Source organism: Cibotium barometz, chromosome 15 (genome assembly GCF_041138505.1).
Source record: "Cibotium barometz isolate CiBa-2024 chromosome 15, ASM4113850v1, whole genome shotgun sequence".
NCBI lineage: Eukaryota > Viridiplantae > Streptophyta > Polypodiopsida > Cyatheales > Cibotiaceae > Cibotium > Cibotium barometz.
The window spans coordinates 46,479,218-46,493,221 of NC_141060.1; the positions used below are offsets into that span (position 1 = coordinate 46,479,218).

A 14,004-nucleotide genomic window follows, 5' to 3' on the forward strand; every position below is an offset into this window, starting at 1 on the left:
AAGAGTAGATCCGGTAGGAGGACAGCCAAGCTCCTCCAATAATCTCCGCAACCATATCGCCTCACATGCAGCATAGCAAACTGCACGGTACTCCGCCTCGGTAGAGGAAAGCGCCACAGTAGGCTGCTTTTTACTGCTCCAAGAAATGGCTCCAGACCCAAGTGAAAAAACACAACCAGTGGTCGAACGCCGTGTATCTGGATCTCCAGCCCAGTCTGAGTCAGACCATCCAACAAGAGTGCGTCCTTGGCCATAAAAGATGCCAAAATCCAGAGTGCCACGTAAGTACCGAAGAACTCTGAGAGCACACCGCCAATGCTGCTGACGGGGTTTGGATGAGAAGGAACTCAATAAACTGACTGCGAAGCATATGTCCAATCGGGAGTAGGTCAACCATACCCCTGGAGAAGCATCAAGTGAAGAAAGCTTCTCACCAATATCCAAAGGAGAAGATACTGGTTTGCACCCAGTCATCTGAAATCTGTCGAGAATCTCCCGAGTGTACTTCTGCTAAGAGAAGAAAATGCCCTTCGAGGTCTGCCAAATCTCAAAGCCAAGAAAATAGTGCAAGAGGCCCAGATCCGTAATCTCAAACTCTGTCTCCAAAGCATCCATAACAGAACGGATCCGCACAGAATAAGAACCTGTAAAGATGAGGTCATCAACATAGACCACAATGATAACAATCAACCCCCTCTCAAGGAGGATATAAAGGTTCGAATCTGCATGAGAACGGCGCAGGCCGAGCTTCTGAAAGAACTCATCAATCCGCTGGTACCAAGCCCGCGGAGCCTGCTTTAGACCATATAAAGCCTTCTTTAGCCGGTACACATGATCCTGTTTGCCCGGAACAACAAATCCTGGCGGCTGATCAACATAAGCCTCCTGTGTAAGCTCTCCATTCAAGAAAGCCGACTTGACGTCCATCTGGAAAACGGGCCATCTATGATGTCCTGCAAGTGCAAGAACGGTGCGAATGGTAGTCATTCAAGCCGTTGGAGGGAAAGTCTCATCGAAGTCGACACCAGGGCGCTGAGCATAACCCTTGGCAATCAACCTCGCCTTGTGTTTGTCCAAGCTGCCATCAGCTCGGAACTTTGATTTGAAAATCCAACGCACACCAATCACCTTACGCTGCAGAGGCCGAGGCACCAAAATCCAAGTGCCATTCCGTTCGATAGCATCCAGCTCTGTCTGCATAGCATGACGCCAAGACTCATGTGAAAGAGCCTCGTCTACAGAAGTGGGATCAGAAAGACCATTAATGATTGTAGACATAAGAGCATAATTAACAAACATGTTGCTGTCACCAGGAGGTGAAACTTTTTGCAGTTGTTTTCCTTATTTACATTTCTTTATAAATATATATATATTTTTCTTTTCTTTCTCTTTGGTTGCTGTTGCTTTCCCCCGGTATCTCTTGGAAGGGCTTGGGCCATTGCAATGTCAGAATGGGTCAGCCAGTGGGACTTTGGACCAGTGGTTGGCTAAGCCTGAGAACTGCACTGAAAGATGAAGGAGAGTGTCCAGGACATGGGCACTGAAAGATGAATGACAGTGTCCAGGACATGGCCACTGAATGAGGGTATAGGCCAGTTTACACTAGTAAGTGGCCGCCACCGAAATGTGAATGTATCTTGAATTCTAAGCAAATTCTGAAGTGACCATAGTGGTCAAAGATGGTCAGGAGACCAAAAGGAATGTAGATGACATCATCCCTAAAATTTAGGGAACTGCTATTTTTGGCAGTGTCGGAATTGAAAAGTGTTCGCGTCAGTTTGTGCGGAATGTCAAGGGGACCAAAAGCTGACAAAGGACTGTTGTGAGAATGTGAACCAGTCAGGAGATTTTTAGCCTGGAAGATTGCATGTGGAAAAGGCTTAAAAATGTGCCAAGTGTCAAATTTTGGTGCATTTTTTCCTCATAGAGAAGAGGGAAGCGTGGGAATTTGGGAGGAGAGGCTCATTTTGCAGCCATCGTGTGGTTTTGTTGCAGAAAAAACCAGCATTCGTGGTGCATTCCCTTGCCCTAACTCAGGAATTGAGGGTTGAGCTTGCTCCCCACAGCCTCTCTCTCTCTTTCTCTCTCTTGCAGACTATGGAAATGCTTTCATCAGATAAAATCAGGTACAATTGTGTGAATTTCATGCTTTTATGCAAAGGCTAGTTGCCTCCTTGAACAGGAACAGGTGTAGTTGGTTCCTACACCAAAGCAGGGACAGAAGAGGGTAATAACCTCTTCAAAACAATGCTGTTTCAGCACTGTTTAGGTGCTGTTTTTGGGCTGTTATGTTGCCCGATTGATGCCAAAATGCAGTAGGACTTTGCTAAAGTCCTCCAGGACAGTACAAGGGTTATTTTGGGCTGAAAACAGAGCTGAAAACAGGCCTGTGCAGAAAATTACAGCAAGCTGAATTGTGATGTTTTGGACTCCATTGGGTAGCTTGATGCCTATGGAAGTGAGCCTGTCAGTTGGGATTCATTCTGAGATGTTATGGAACAGTTTTAATGCAGTTATGCTGGCAAAATTCTCCTAGAATTTGAAAAATTCAGCTGATGTAAGTAGAGTGCTTTGTTGCACTTGTGCTTTGTAATTTCCAACCTTTTAACAATAAAGAAATACCGCAAGGGGCGCCGGACTTCGGGGCCAATGTGTTGTTGAGCGAGGGAGCGAGGATTCTGTGAATGTGTGTCTCAGTAAGTCCAGGTTATTTGTGAATGAACTACCGCTTTATGTGTCCATAGACCGGTTTTATGGTTCCATTGCCGGGATAGGGTCCTCTTTCTTGGAAGAGCACAGACACGGATTGGATTGGGTGAACAGGAGACACACATAGTGAGGTACAACTGATTACAGGTGAGAAAGAGTACGGTCTCTTTCTTTGGATACAGGTTCCTTTAAACTTTCAGTTGACAGTATGACAGACAAAGGGAAAGGCAAGCTCCCTGCCGAAGAGAGTTCCTCTTCTACTCGCAGACAGCATATAGAGGTGACAGGTGCCCAGGTGTCAGCCTCTGCTCGGATGGAGCCAGTAGTACAGCCAGCCTTGTTAGAGGAAGAACAGGAACAAGAGGATTTATTTCATGCGCAGCTCCTGAGCATGGTTGGTACCTTTGAACAATTGGTGAAGAATCCCAGGATGAAGAGGTATTTACAGTCAAGGACAGGGGATTCCCAGGCTGAATCATCTCAGCATGCAGTTGAGAGGGCACAGGAACAAATGCCAAGGATGCCACAGCATGTAGAGTAGACACCAGCAGTGGCAGCTGATCCAGTGCAGCATGTTACACAGGCACAGGTACATGCATTTAATGGCCAGGAAAGTAATGTGCAAAGGGTCATGCCGACCATTCCTCCATTTGTTGCTTTCCAGCCTGGCTATTCTGGTGGTGGGTCTGTTTTCCAGGCCATGGCTAGGCCGCCCACAGTTTTGCCAGGATTGATGTCAAGAGGGTCACCAGGAATGATGCCTATGGAAGCTGTGAACCCTCTTTATGCCAATATAGGTGTGCAGCCCGGATTTCAAACTTATTTTAGTCCAGTTTTGGGGCCCGCAGCACCTGTCAGTGTGGCTGAATTTTCTCAACCTAGTGGACAAAGAGCAGTAAGGACTGATGCAGAAAAGGTGCAAAAGGATTACAAAGAAGGAGGTCAAGCAGTAAAGTTTGAGACTTTCAGTGGGATGCAGGACAAATTGAAAGCGCTGACTTTCATTCAGCAATTTGATGCAGCATACACTGGGGGTAACTTTACAGAGTCTTCTAAGGTGCGGAAGGCTGCTACTTTCTTGAAAGGTAATGCAATGCAGTGGTGGACCTCACTGTTGATGCAAGGACAAGCACCTGCTACATGGGTTCAGTTTAAACAGCAGTTCTCTTTTGCCTGGCTTACAAATACTTTTGAAGTGGATGTTATGACAGCATGGCACAAACTTGATGCAGCCAACTGTGTAAATTTGGAAGAGTATAATAAGAAGTTTTGGGATGCACTCTTGCCAGTAACTTCTTACAGGACAGTGCCATTGTCAGAGCAAATAGAAAAGTATTGCTGTGGTTTGCCCAAAGAAATCAGGGATTATTGCATTAAGACCAATGTTTCTAATATGACTCAGCTCATTGAGAATGCAAATATGGCTAATGCATTGTTACTGGGAGGTTCACATGGCTTTAAGAGCACAGTAAACAAGGAACCTCAGGGCAAACAGGAACCACTTGTGAAGAGGGATTTCCCACCTAGACCATTCTATAGAAAGAAGCCATTTGAGAAGAAGACTTGGCAGTCACAACCTCAAAAAAGTGTTGGTCAAGGCAAAGGACAGAAGAGGCCACTATATGGCAAGTCATTTGAAGAGAGAAAGGCATTAATGCAAGCTGGGAAATGTTTCATCTGTGAACAGAAAGGGCATATGGCTGCAAAATGTCCACAACAGCCAGCAAAAGATGCCGAGGATAAAGAAGGGCCACTCAAGAAGAAGACAATGCCGAGTGCAGGATTGGTACCTGACATGGTTGGTGACCAGCCATGTGATAATGCTACAGAATTGTGCAGAGCATGGGGTAAAATCAGAGATGCTACAGTGCTGATTTTCTTTGACCCTGGTGCTCGAGCCAACTTTATTTCACCGGCATTGGCAGCCAAGTTGGGGATTCGTGCTGAAGAGATGGGACCAGTTGGACAGGCTGATTTGGCATGCCCTGGGCATTCAGTTCCTGTCACTCCTATACTTGGCAAACTTCGCATGCATATACAGAGTTATGTGGACACAGAGGAGTTTCTTATCATGCCCTTGGAAGGATGTGATGTCTTGTTGGGAATTCCATGGTGTCATAGGAAACATGCAATGTTGGATGCTTTCAACAAGAAAATCACAATTGTACATAGGGACAAGACTCATGTTTTGGATGTGAAGCTAAAAGGAGAGTCTGTCCCAGTTATTTCTGCTTCTGCTATAACTTCAGTAATGAAAAATCATCTTTCTGCATACTTGGTTTTTGCAAAGCAAGTGAATGAAATTGAAACTGATTTGTCTACACTAGACGAAGGTAGAAAAGCTTTCTTGGATACGTTCAGAGACTGCTTTTCAGAGTCTTTACCAGGAGAGTTACCCCCTAAGAGGCCAGAGGATCATGCAATAGATCTTATTCCAGGGTCTAGTCTGCCCAATAGGCCACCGTACAGGGTTAGTGCAGCCCAGCAGAAAGAGATTATGACACAGGTTAATGAGCTGTTAGAGAAGGGACTAATTCAGCCCAGTAGTTCCCCGTTTTGTTCACCTGTGTTACTAGTACAAAAGAAAGACGGTTCATGGCGAATGTGTATTGACTACAGAGCCTTGAACAAGAACACGATCAAGAATAGATTTCCGATTCCGCGCATAGATGATATTCTTGATCGTTTGCAAGGAGCAGAAATGTTTAGCAGGATAGATTTGAAGAGTGGGTACCATCAGATTAGAATCAGACCCGAGGATGTGCACAAGACCGCATTTCGCACTACATTTGGTCTCTATGAATTCTTAGTCATGCCTTTTGGATTGACAAATGCTCCTGCCACATTTAACAGAATGATGGACAGAATTTTCCGTCCTTACAGAAGCTTTGTGGGCACATTCTTTGATGACATGATAGTCTATTCAAAGAGTGAAGAGGAGCACAGAGACCATCTGACAGCAGTCTTTAATGAGCTGAAACACAACAGATTGCTCATTAATGGCAAGAAGAGTGAATTCTTTCTGAAAGAAATTCACTTCCTTGGGCACATTGTATCAAAGGATGGTGTCACAATGGATCCTGCTAAGATTGAAGCAATCGTTTCATGGCCTGATTTACAGACTGTGCATGATGTTCGCAGTTTTCTTGGCCTATGCTCTTACTACCGCAGATTTGTAAGGCATTTTGCAGAGATTGCTTCACCGTTACATGCGCTTGAAAAGAAGGCCATTAAATGGCAATGGACAAATAAAGAGAAATCAGCATTTAGATGCCTGAAACAGAAAATGACTACAGATCCTGTGTTAACATTGCCAGATTTGTCTAAATCATTTGTTGTGCAGTGTGATGCATGTGGGAACAGCATTGGTGCTGTCTTAATGCAGAATGGCCGAGTCGTGGCATATGAGAGTAGAATACTCTCTGACACTGAGAAGAACTATCAGATTTATGAGAAAGAGCTGTTAGCTGTGATCCATGCACTTACCAGTTGGAAACACTATTTACTTGGTGCTGATTTTGTTGTGCAAACGGATCATCAGACGCTCAGATACTTTCTCACACAGGCAAAGTTGTCAGAGAAACACATGCGTTGGGCAAATTTTCTGTCAATGTTCCATTTTCAGATAGTGCATGTGGAAGGCAAGAAGAATGTGGTTGCAGATGCACTGTCTCGCAAACCACAAGTGTCAGCTGTTTCTATTTCTTATCACCAAGAATTGGATGATATGAAAGAGCAGTATGCCAGTGATGAAGATTTTTCCAGAATCTATGAGCAGCTAATGAATAATCAACATCATGATCACTATGTTTTAAAAGACGGCTTTCTCATGATGCATGGAAAGCTATGTGTGACTAAGCAGTTAAGGCCGAAAGTAATGTTAGAAAGCCATGCTCCACCGTATGCTGGACATCGAGGCATTGATGCTACAGTGAAAGCGGTAGAGACTTTCTTTTATTGGCCAGCTTTGAGACGTGATCTTGATGCTTATGTCAGATCTTGCCTAGTATGCCAGAAAGTCAAGTTTGATAGACAGAAGGCACCTGGGTTATTGCAACCACTGCCTATTCCAGAGAGACCATGGGAAAGTATTGCCATGGACTTTATTTTTGATCTTCCAAGGACAACGACAGGCAATGATGGAATCTGGACTATAATATGTAGATTCAGTAAGCAGGCACACTTCATTCCTGTTAGAAAGAAGATAAAGCCAGAGCACATGGTTAAGATTTTCATGCAGAATATCTTTAAATACCATGGTATGCCACAGTCTATTGTCAGTGATAGAGACCCAAGGATGACTAGCTTGTTTTGGAAAGCATTGTTTGAGAATATGGGCACGACCTTGAAATTCTCATCTTCTTTTCATCCTCAAACTGATGGGCAGTCTGAAGAGGCTAACTCTACTGTCTTAGATCTGCTGAAATGTTATGTGTCAGAACATAAGGCAGCTTGGGAGCATTATTTGCCATTAGTAGAGTATGCTTACAACAATACAGTGCATTCCTCTACTGGCAAGGCGCCTTTTGAAATTGTTGAAGGTGGCAAGAAAGTACCTCCCATTCTGCAGACAAAGGATAAGATATTTGAAGCAGATCGGTATGTTGAGGGATGGCAAGAAGCGTATAAGAAAGTCAAATATGCCTTGGAAAAGTCACAAGCTAAGCAGAAAAGAGCTGCTGACATGCATCGTCGAGAGCTCTTGTTTAAAGAGAATGACTGGGTCTTATTGCGTTTTGAAAAGGCACGACTGAGAAAAAGAAAGGGCAAGGAACGTTTGTTTCCTAAGTTGAGTATGCGATATTATGGTCCTTTCCAAGTCTCAGAGAAGATAAGTGATGTAGCATACAGGCTGAAATTGCCAGAAACTTGGAAGATACATAATGCATTTCATGTGAGCCTTTTGAGGCTTTTTATTGGCAATGTGCCGGAAGATATAGTGCCAGAGGAACAGCCTGAAGTGGAGGAATTGGATGAAATTCTGGTTCCTGAGCAGATTCTGGCCCATAAAGACAGAAAAGTGAAAGGACAAGTTGCAAGAAGATACTTGGTGAAATTCAGAAATTATTCACCAATGGATGCTAAATGGATGGATGAGGTTGAACTGGCTGATTCACCTCAGTTGATGCAACTTTACAAGGAAGCCTTCCTGTTAGAACCTGCAGTGGTTTAATATGCTTTTTGAAGCTGAATTCTGAATGACCTGCACATTTGTATTATATGTTTGGCAATGTACAGTTTTGACATTTGTTGTCAATGACTTAATCAATGAATGAACTTTCAGTGCTCTGAAGTTGTATCTGTTACGCTTCAAATGAATGATTTACATGTTGTGACACTAATAGTATAAGATATATGCTATCGCCCTGTGTTGCATCCGGAAACATGTATTTGAAAGGCTTGAACCTGCGATGGCACAAATGGTAGTGGGGAATTCCTATCATCGCCCCGTGTCATCCGTTGGCAGGAGATACATGCGATGACACTAATCACATGGGAAATCTTGTGATCGTCCTGTGTCATCCGTTTGCATGTGGACTTGCAATCGAGGTCGCTTGCTTCTTTCAAGAGGGGGGTATGTCACCAGGAGGTGAAACTTTTTGCAGTTGTTTTCCTTATTTACATTTCTTTATAAATATATATATATTTTTCTTTTCTTTCTCTTTGGTTGCTGTTGCTTTCCCCCGGTATCTCTTGGAAGGGCTTGGGCCATTGCAATGTCAGAATGGGTCAGCCAGTGGGACTTTGGACCAGTGGTTGGCTAAGCCTGAGAACTGCACTGAAAGATGAAGGAGAGTGTCCAGGACATGGGCACTGAAAGATGAATGACAGTGTCCAGGACATGGCCACTGAATGAGGGTATAGGCCAGTTTACACTAGTAAGTGGCCGCCACCGAAATGTGAATGTATCTTGAATTCTAAGCAAATTCTGAAGTGACCATAGTGGTCAAAGATGGTCAGGAGACCAAAAGGAATGTAGATGACATCATCCCTAAAATTTAGGGAACTGCTATTTTTGGCAGTGTTGGAATTGAAAAGTGTTCGCGTCAGTTTGTGCGGAATGTCAAGGGGACCAAAAGCTGACAAAGGACTGTTGTGAGAATGTGAACCAGTCAGGAGATTTTTAGCCTAGAAGATTGCATGTGGAAAAGGCTTAAAAATGTGCCAAGTGTCAAATTTTGGTGCATTTTTTCCTCATAGAGAAGAGGGAAGCGTGGGAATTTGGGAGGAGAGGCTCATTTTGCAGCCATCGTGTGGTTTTGTTGCAGAAAAAACCAGCATTCGTGGTGCATTCCCTTGCCCTAACTCAGGAATTGAGGGTTGAGCTTGCTCCCCACAGCCTCTCTCTCTCTTTCTCTCTCTTGCAGACTATGGAAATGCTTTCATCAGATAAAATCAGGTACAATTGTGTGAATTTCATGCTTTTATGCAAAGGCTAGTTGCCTCCTTGAACAGGAACAGGTGTAGTTGGTTCCTACACCAAAGCAGGGACAGAAGAGGGTAATAACCTCTTCAAAACAATGCTGTTTCAGCACTGTTTAGGTGCTGTTTTTGGGCTGTTATGTTGCCCGGTTGATGCCAAAATGCAGTAGGACTTTGCTAAAGTCCTCCAGGACAGTACAAGGGTTATTTTGGGCTGAAAACAGAGCTGAAAACAGGCCTGTGCAGAAAATTACAGCAAGCTGAATTGTGATGTTTTGGACTCCATTGGGTAGCTTGATGCCTATGGAAGTGAGCCTGTCAGTTGGGATTCATTCTGAGATGTTATGGAACAGTTTTAATGCAGTTATGCTGGCAAAATTCTCCTAGAATTTGAAAATTTCAGCTGATGTAAGTAGAGTGCTTTGTTGCACTTGTGCTTTGTAATTTCCAACCTTTTAACAATAAAGAAATACCGCAAGGGGCGCCGGACTTCGGGGCCAATGTGTTGTTGAGCGAGGGAGCGAGGATTCTGTGAATGTGTGTCTCAGTAAGTCCAGGTTATTTGTGAATGAACTACCGCTTTATGTGTCCATAGACCGGTTTTAGTTGCCCTCATGAATTTGTTTCCCTGTAACTCTGGAAGAACGCCGAAGAGAACTAGGCGGAGGAGCAAAAGGAAGCTCACGTAACCCAGAGTCACGAACTGTCTGATAATACCAACCAGGTACAGATCTGCTCGAACTCGCCGGAGGAGGAGCAGGGTCATCATCATCTGACTGAGAATCCTCAGCTGGAGGTGTAACAGTAACAGCGGGAGCAGGAGGAGGAGTAGGAGGAGGAGAAGGAGGTGCAGGAAGAAGAAGCTCACCACCCCCCTCTGAAGATGTAGGAGTCTCGTCGAACACCACATCACGGCTCACAACAACTTTACCGGCTTGAGGATCTGAAAGACGATATGCCTTGGACACAGTGCTGTATCCGAGAAAAGTCATGCGCTGAGACTTCGAGTCCAACTTGGAGCGGTGCTCCTTAGGCACATGAACATACGCCGTACATCCAAATATCCGGAAATGAACAACGGAGGGCTTCTCACCATGGAAAGCCTCATATGGAGTTTTGTCAGGAAGAGCAGCAGTAGGAGACCTATTCTGAATGTAGACAGCAGTGGAAGCCGCCTCAGCCCAGAAACGTCGAGGTAATGAAGAATGCTCAAGCATAGCACGGGCCATCTCCATAATGGTCCTATTCTTCCTCTCGGCAACTCCATTCTGAGATGGAGTATATGCTGTAGTAAGCTGTCTCCGAATGCCATGTGTCTTGCAATATTGCTGAAACTCCTGGGATGTAAACTCACCCCCTCCATCGGTCCTGAGAGCCTTGACTGAGTGACCGGTCTCTTTTTCCACCTCGGCTTTCCAATCACAGAAGTGATGAAAAGTCTCATCCTTGGTCTTCAGAAAGAAAACCCAAGTATATCTGGTAAAATCATCCACCATCACGAGCATGTACAACGCCTTACTCAAAGACGCGGTACTCATAGGACCACATAAGTCTGCATGAATGAGAGCAAGTGATGTCGAAGATCTGTGTGTCGCCTCCTTCGGAAAGGCGGCTCGGTGCTGCTTCCCCTGTAAACAAGAGGAACAAGGAGAAGACGGAGCCTTGATGGTTGGTAATCCATCAACCAACCCATCCTTCGAAGCTCGCTGCAGAAGCTGATAGCTCAAATGGCCAAACCGAGCATGCCAAAGAGCAGAAGAAGCACCAGAAGAAAGCAGAGCGGTCAGTTTGTAGAGACCACTATCTTGGACTCCCTGAGCCAAGATGCTACCAGTCGCTTTATCACGAATGGTAATCTCATAACGAGAAAAGATCACCTCCGCACCCTGAGCTGTAAGAGCACTTACTGACAAAAGGTTAAAAGCCAAATCTGGAATATACAGAACGTCAGAGAAGTACCTCTTGTCCTCTTCAGAACGGAAGATGGGGATAGTGCCATGACCATGCACTGGCACAGAAGAAGAATCACCCAGAGTGATCTCGCCTGATCTGGCAGTGAAGTCCTCGAACCAATCTCGATGGGGTGTCATATGAGCAGTAGCACCGCTATCAACAATCCAAGACCGTGACTGAGAAGTCACAAGAGCAAGTATACGCCGAGTACCTGCTAAGAGAAGTATTCCATCATCCTTCTTGGGTTGAGACACCGCCGTTGAGGAAGAGTTCTTTGCTGCTTCATCACGCTTCTTCTTGTGACATTGGGGTGACTTGTGACCCTTCTTGCCACAATAGTGACATTCAATGTCCTTATTCTTTGAAGATTTGTTGTCTTTATCCTTATCGGAATCCTTGGAGTTCTTGTCAGAACCCCCTTTACCTTTCTTTTGTTGAGACTTCCCTTTATCTCGTGCTGCCAAAGCTCCATCAGGGCCACCAGAGGTGCCAGTCCGCTCCTCAAAGCGAGACTCTATCTGCATAATGGAGGGGAGAACTTCCTCCCAAGTAACTGGAACAGGACGAGGAGAAGAAACCAGAGACTGAAAGTATGCATCAAACCTCTCTGGAAGTTTGGAGAGCAGCCGAATAGCCATATCCTCTGTGGAGATGTCCTTGCCACAAACAGCAAGCTCGTCCCGGAGATCTTTCATCTTCGAGATGAAAGCAGATAAAGATGGAAACGCAGAAACTGATAAGTTCATAAGTTGCTTTTCCAATGCCAAAATCCGACCCGGAGACTTAATCTCATAGAGATCTACAAAAGCCTTCCAAACTTCATGTGCAGCATCAGCTGTACGCACATGAGAGAGAACAGCATCCTGACAGTTCAACATCAGGAAGGAGAAAACACGTCGATCATTCGACTGCCAAATATCAATCTGTGCCTGAGTCACACCACCGGAAGCAAGGGTGGGAGGGGTGGCATTGGCTGGTGTAACAAGCCAATCCCAGAGATCCGCGCCACGCAAGGCCGATTTCACCTTCACCTTCCATAGGGTGTAGTTGGAACCATCCAACTTGGCAGACTCAGCAAACATATGAAGAGAAGTGGGAGCAGCCATCACTAGAGCTTGGGCTCAATCTCAAGAAATGCACAATCTCTGAAGAAAAGGTGTCCTCCACAGGTACCAAGTGTGCCACCAAAGCCTGCAACACCACAAGCCCCCTCTGCAAAGGGAAAGGACCACTGGAGAGGAAAACGCAGCAATGAACAAGTGCTGTCCTGTAGCAAAAAGGCCGCCTGCAGTCCAATCTCCAAGTGGGCAATGAAACGCTGATCTCCAAGAGCCAGACGGCTGAATCGGTGAAGCCAATCTGAAGAAAAACCGACCAGCAGAGTGCTGTCCAGAAAACGCAGCAGCAAAGGCTATGGATCTGGAAGAAAACGCAGAGGAGAAGGTGCTGAAAACAGGGCTGAATCTGGGGCAGCAGAAAGGTTGCTAAACCTAGAGCGATGATACCATGAAAGAGTGCACAGAGCGGAAGCAGAGTGGCACTAGAATGTGCTGAACAGAGAGTGCAAGAGAGAGAGAGATATGGAGCAAACTATGCTGAATATACTGAATCAAAACAGTCCCAAGCAAGAGACAGTGATAGTCTCATAAGTGAGGGAGCAAATAAGTACAAGACTCTATGAAAAATGAGAGGCCAGCACCCACTATTTATAGTGGGGAAGAGCTGGCCGACTGGAGCATAGAAACAGGCCGACTGGAGCTGTTGGACATGGCTCCCTAGAAAAATGCCAGAATGGCTAGGAAAAATCCCAGAAAAATACTAAAAAAGGGGTGGCCAGCCCACAAGCAAGGGCCATACAAAAGGGGACCAAATGGGCACCATATAGAGCAGAAACTGGGGATGAAAGTGCTAACAATTGCGAGTTTTGGGCTGGTTACAGGTGTCCAAAGTCAACTTGGACAGTACAGGACAGCTCTAGGGACCTCCACAGGGCTGTAGGACCCCTTACAGGTGGATTTCTCGCGATAGAAAGTTGCTGTTTTGGACTGGTTATTGCACAAAACAGGCCGGACAGCAATGGAATATGAGAGCATGGATGTGTCTCAAGGATTCCTGGTATAACAGGTGCTTAGGGCAAGCATTGGGGACACTTGCTCGCGGAGAACACAGGTTTTTGGATCAGTTTCTCGCGTGGAAACAGGGCCTAAAGATCCATTTACATCCTGTGCAGGGCGGAGTACCTGTGAGGATTGTGATACTCTTGTACAGGGCGGATGTACCTGTGAAGAGGCTTGTGCAAGGCGGATGTACCTGTGTGTAGGGCGGATGTACCTACAGATTCTCTTGTTTGAAATGTATTCATTCATGATGTATTTGGAAGAATCAGGTGCAGGCTGGTGGTGAATCCCCAGGCACTCGTAATCTTGTACTTTGCAGACTCTTTTGGTAATATAACCTAAAAAGGGGGGGGTCAGCCTATCATCGGCCCCTTTATGTGGTGTACTGTCATTTTTCAGCTTTGTGGTTGTAATGCTCAAGTGTTAAGTGCTCAGAATCTTGTTCACATTTATACGATTCCAATACACGCGTCCGCCTCCCGTTACATTGGTATCAGAGCTCGGTTTTTTCCCCTCATTGGAAAACGGTCTGAGGCCTGGAATCATAACTGGTGACTTGATTTGAGTGTCATGGACAGCCACATTTCTGACAGTGTGGAGAACACACAGGACTGTGAATTTCATGGTACAAGGGATGCAAGAGATGCTGCAGGCAATGATGTCTATGGAGATGCAGGTACTCATGACACTATGCATTCTGATTTGGAATCTTTGAGGCGTCAAGTGCGACGCTATAGGGCTGAAACGGAAGAGCTTAGGTCATTGAAAAATGACCCGGATGTACAAAGGGTGTTGGCTGCGA

General features: G+C 45.3%; 1 protein-coding gene and 1 pseudogene across 3 annotated transcripts in view; both read left to right on the forward strand.

Moving 5' to 3' along the window:
• The window catches only part of LOC147631370 (uncharacterized), a 95,055-nt gene that overhangs the window by 45,038 nt on the left and 36,013 nt on the right, over positions 1 to 14,004 (forward strand). The gene's annotated exons all lie outside the window — the stretch shown is intronic.
• LOC147631372 (uncharacterized) lies at positions 1,313 to 5,567 on the forward strand (annotated as a pseudogene). The gene has a single exon (XR_015267567.1). The product of XR_015267567.1 is annotated as an uncharacterized LOC147631372 (transcript).